Source organism: Rattus norvegicus, chromosome 8 (genome assembly GCF_036323735.1).
Source record: "Rattus norvegicus strain BN/NHsdMcwi chromosome 8, GRCr8, whole genome shotgun sequence".
In the NCBI taxonomy this organism is placed as follows: domain Eukaryota; kingdom Metazoa; phylum Chordata; class Mammalia; order Rodentia; family Muridae; genus Rattus; species Rattus norvegicus.
In genome coordinates, this window is record NC_086026.1 from 55,033,044 (window position 1) to 55,038,841 (window position 5,798).

Sequence of the window (5,798 nt, forward strand, 5' to 3'; positions counted from 1 at the left end):
CGTGCACACACATATGCATATAATTTAAACATAAAACCAAGTAAGCCAGGTGGCACATGACTTTAATCCCAGCACTCAGGAGGCAGAGACAGGCAAATCTCTGAGTTCAAGGCCAGCCTGGTCTACAGAGTGAGTTACAGGACAGTCAGAGCTGTATAGAGAAACTGTGTAGGACGATGTCATTAATCTGTAATGGGATCTGATGCCCTCTTCTGGCATGCAGGTGTACAGGCAGATAGAACTTATACACATTAAATAAATAAATAAATAAATAAATAAATAAATAAATAAATAAATCTTAAAAACAAAACATATTATCCCAGGATTCTTATGATTTTTTTACACACCTACCCATAAGACTTCAGAAGGATTTTTTCAGAAGGATTTATTTCATGTATGTGAGTACACTGTCGCTGTTTTCAGACACACCAGAAGAGGGCATCGGATCCCATTACAGATGGTTGTGAGCCACCATGTGGTTGCCGGGAATTGAACTCAGGACCTCTGGAAAAGTAGTCAGTGCTCTTAACTGCTGAGCCATCTCTCCAGCCTCCCACTTTTTTTATTTTTTTGACACTAAGATTTCATGACCAGCTGATTTTTTTTAAACAGATGTTACCAAATTACTACCAATTTTTTTTTTAACAATTTACAGTCTTGCCAAGTAATGGTGGCACAAGCCTTTGATCCCAGCACTAAGGAAGCAAAGCTAGACAAATCTCTGAGTTCAAGGCCAGCCTGGTCTACAGAGCAAAGAACAATCAGGACTACACCAAGAAAACCAAAAACCAAACAAACAAACAAACAAAAAACCTCAAAAATAATGACCAACATATTTCCTACCGATCAGAAAGGAAGGGAGGGGAAATAGGAGGAAAGAGAAAAGGGGAAAGGGTGATTCTTAAATATTATTGGATTTTTTTGGTTGATTGGTTAGGCTGGGTTTGAAGTTTCTTTTGTTTATTGATTTGTTTTTTTGTTTTTGGAGAGAGGTTTCTCTGTGTAGCCCTGGCTATCCTGGAACTATATCAGGCTAGCCTCAGACTCAGAGATCTGCCTGCCTCTGCCTCCTGAGTGCTGAAATTAAAGGTATGCACCACCACCATCCAGCTTTTTTTTACTTTTGATAATTTTTTAAAGAATTATTTATTATATATGAGTACACTGTCTCTGTCTTCAGACACACCAGAAGAGGGCATCGGATCCCATTACAGATGGTTGTGAGCCACCATGTGGTTGCTGGGATTTGAACTCAGGACCTCTGGAAGAGCAGTCAGAGCTCTTAACCACTCAGCCATCTCTCCAGCCTTTTTCTTTTTTTTTGGTAAGTTTTATTTTTAAGTATGCATATATGTGTGGTTTCATTGTGGGTTTGTACAAGTTAATGAAAGCCATGGAAGCCAGAAGTGGTGGATGAGCCAGGAACTGGAGTTACAGGTAGCTGCCTGATGTGGTTGCTGGAAATTGAAGTCTGGTCCTCTGCAAGAGCAGTCAGAGCTCTTAACCACTGAGCTATCTCTCCAGCCCCTGGTGCTTCTTTAAAACAGTGTCATGTAACTCAGGTTGGCTCTGAGCTGATCTTCCTACCTCCACCTCCCAAGTACCCGAGTGTGTGCTATAATAGTAGCTCACAATAGTTTCAGTTTATGTTTTAATAAATTATATGATTACTAACCATTTGAATTTCTTCTGTGAACTATTTTTCCATATTCTTCCCTCATTTCTCTGAGACCTTTGTTTGGAGAGTTCTGTTGATTTGTAGAGGCTTCTTGTGTATTGTAGCGATTAACCCCTTGTCTCCCTATAGTGTAGCAAATGGTTTCCTTTTTTTATTTTTTTTAAAGATTTATTTATTTACTATATATAAGTACACTGTAGCTGTCTTCAGACACACCAGAAGAGGGCATCAGATCCCATTTGAGATGGTTGTGAGCCACCATGTGGTTGCTGGGATTTGAACTCAGGACCTCTGGAAGAGCAGCCAGTGCTCTTAACCACTGAGCTATCTCTATCTCTCCAACACCCGCAAATAGTTTCCGAACAGGCAGTTTGAGTTTTGTTTTTGTAAATGTCACTTTTTCCCCCCTCAGGAGATGTGGCAACACTACTGACAGCCAATCTTCACTGAGTGTTCACAGTGTGCCAAACCCCATTCCAAGAGCTTTGCACAGATTACCTCATTAAGATTTTGGAGTTTTTGTTTTGTTGTTTTTCTGTCACAAGATCTCACTGTGTAGCCTCGACTGAACTGTAACTTGTTTTATACATAGGCCAGGCTAGACCAGACTGGAGCCTATCAAGTGCTAAGATTACAGGCATGTTTCACCCTGTCCACCTTTGTACAGCTTTACATGACAAGGCTCATGCCACCACTTCTGCCTTACTTAGTTAGGGTTTTATTGCTGTGAACAGACACCATGACCAAGGCAAGTCTTATAAGGACAACATTTCACTGGGGCTGGCTTACAGGTTCAGAGGTTCAGTCCATCATCATCAAGGTGGGAACATGGCAGCATCCAGGCAGGCATGGTGCAGACAGAGCTGAGAATTCTACATCTTCATCTGAAGGCCGCTAGGCGAAGATTTGCTCCCACGTGGTTAGGAGGAAGGTCTTATTGCCTACCCCTACAGTGACACACTTCCTCCAACAAGGTCACACCTACTCCAATAAGGCCATAGCTCTTAATACTGCCACTCCTGGGCCAAGCATATTCAAACCATCACAACACTATTGCCCTGGTTCACAGATGAGGGAGGGCCTTTGAAACAGAAAGGTAAAGTGAGACTGTGGTCTCCTAGACAGTAAGCATGTGGGAGAATGGACTACGCCAGGGAACTTGTTAAGATTGAGTGGGTCCGCCCAGCACCTACCAGAGATGATAGGCGGCTCCCCTACTCCCTGGCCCGGAACACGTGACCACATTCCCCACATAGGTCATAGCCCAGGACAGAGTTCTCCATGCTAATGAAGTATCTAGAGGCTCTGAGGGTTTAGCCAATAAGCTTCCCTTCCTCGACATTCTTCCCTGCAAAAGGTATTTCATCTCTGGCCACCCTGAGAAGTTGGTATGCTCGCATTTTCCATGATGAACAATCAATAAACAGTTTAGAACCAAGGACTGTCTCTTCCATCGAGAACCGCCGTGGATAGCTTGGAGAAAGCCTTCACCTACAGAACCGCAGCCTAAGTCTCCCACAGAAGGCCACTCTGAGTTCCTACACAACCTCCCCTAAGCTAAGAACAATCACAAATGGGCTAAACTGAAGTTCCCAATCCCGGCCCCGGGGTTTTCGTAATCCTCAGCCTGCGGGCCCCCAACTCCGTTCCCAACTCCCCGTCACCCAGCCGCACCTGGATGTCCAGGAGTTTGGGAGCCCCCGGCCCCTGCCCCCAGCCTCATCACAGGCCTGGGGAGCCCCAAACCTCCATTCCTGACTCCTCTGTTTTCCAGCGGCAACTGGATTCTTGGGAGCCACGGAACCCCCGCTTTGGCCTCCCACATCCTAGGCTGCCTTTTCCCAACCCCTGAGAGCCAGGGTGCTGAGAGTATTAGGGTGTTTCCAGTTCTACAGACACGTTGCATATTTAAGGGGAAACTTATCCAGTTGTGGGTCCCCACTCCCGTAGGTTTTATCAGGAGGTTTTATTTAATATAAGGTGGTGAAAATATTCTATTTTTTTTCTCTAGTTCAATTTTAATGTTAAGCTCCTTAGTATATCTGAAGCTTATTTTTCAGGGTGAGATATGGATTTGGCTTTCCCTCCTTCCATGTGGATTTGTAACTGTCTCAATGGCAGTTATTGGGTAACGCATCAATTTTTCTCCGATACGAATGCTATATACACACCCCATTCCCACCTATATGTCAATCCGTTCATTGCTGTTATTGTTTTCGGGCGCTCAATGTTGGGCCTTTATGTGTGTCAAGTAGGTGCTCTGCCATTGAACCACCGCCCAGGATTTTATTTTATTGAGACAGACTCTCGCTACATCAGACTAGCCTTGAGCTCATTCTATAGCCCAGACTGGTCTTGAACTCTAGATCCTCCTGCCTTAGCCTCCCGTATACCTGGAGATACAGACTTCCCTACCAGGCCTCGCTTCGTATGTGTAGCTACTACTGGCCATGAACTCCTGGTGCTCTTCTCTGCGCCTCCCAAATGCTGAGATCAATTTTTCTCACCTTACCGAGTTGGCCAGGCTATGTAGGCTCTGTGTGGGGAGAGGGCGGAAGATGCCTGGCATGGTGGTTCATGCCTGTAATCACACCTGGCATGTGCGAGGCTGAAGGTTTGAGGCCAGCCAGGACTCCAGAATGAGATCTGAAAAGAGCACGTGAGAATAATGACCTCCCCTTTCTTGATTAACTTCATTGATAACACTTACCTGTTTTCTCCTTTTTTGGGGCGCTGGGGTTGCAGGTAGAGCTTTACACCTGCTGTACTTGCGTGCTTTACCACTGAGCCACACCCCCCAGCCACCGAGCCACACCCCCAACCCACCGAGCCACACCCCTAGTCCTCAGCTACCTTATTTAAGATGTTTCCTCTAGTTTACTTTTTTGGCTTTTTTTTTCTTTCTTTCTTTTTTTGGAGCTGAGGACCGAACCCAGGGCCTTGCACTTTCTAGGCAGGCGCTCTACCACTGAGCTAAATCCCCACTTTTTTGTCTTTTAAATCAGAATGGTGGCTGGATTTTATCGAGGGCTTTCCACCTCTGATAAATGATATGTTGTCATAATCACACAATTTTAAGCTAACAGGACCCCACGGCCTTCATCTCACGCTCTTCTCAAAGAGTAATGTTGGTATGCCTCAGAGTGCTAACACTTGAGAGCTTTCCTCAGTCTGTCTGGTGGGAAGTAATCAGGTGGGTCATGAGGATTCATATCACAATCAAAGGCACAGACAAATTCACACATAGGAGACAGCCACTTCCTGGCTGTGGCAGGCTGAATGCTGTGAGCTGAAAAAGGTAGCAGGTTTCCCTGTTGGATACTGGTGAGTGGTTTGTTGACTGACATACTCTCATCCCTTTAATTTTGCTCCTCCAGTCTCTACTCCTAAAAATACTTCCAATTTTAAGGTTTAGATTAAATGTCACCTCTTCTAGATTCCCCATTTTTTGTTTCTTTTTTTGAGACAGAGTTTCTCTATGTAGTCTTGGCTGTCCTTGAACTATCTATGTAGACCAAACTACCCTCGAATTTATAGAGATTCTCCTGCTACTGCCTCCTGTGGGCTGAGATTAAAGGCATGTGCCTTAACGTCTGGGATATACCCCCAAATTTTTAATACCACACTGTGGCAAGAGTCACATTCTCCCTGGTTAATCTCTTTAGGGATCTGTGCATCTTTTTCTGCCCCTGTGCAAGGCAAAGTGGCTGGCCTGACAGGGTTTGCACGGGGATGCGGATGTTAATCAATGCTAATTCAGGAAACTGAGGCAGGAGGTTTGCATCAAAGTTGAAGCTAGCCTAGACCGCACAGTATGTTTGCAGGACCCTATATCCAAAAATAAATAAATAAACAAACAAACAAACAAATAAATAATGAAAGAAGGACTAGCAGATGAGAGGTATGTGATATTGGTTCCTTCTTGATCTGCCAGAGCTATGAAAATGCTTTCCCACCAGGGTCCTGCAGAGTGAACTCCATCTCGGCAGAGGGCATCCCAGACCCCTTTCAGCCCCGGAAGCTGGGCTGCCTGCCATGGGAAGACTACACTTCCCAGAGATCCCAGGGAAAAGCAAAAACCCTTTGGCTTTGACAGCCACCGCCACAAGCCTTTCCGTCT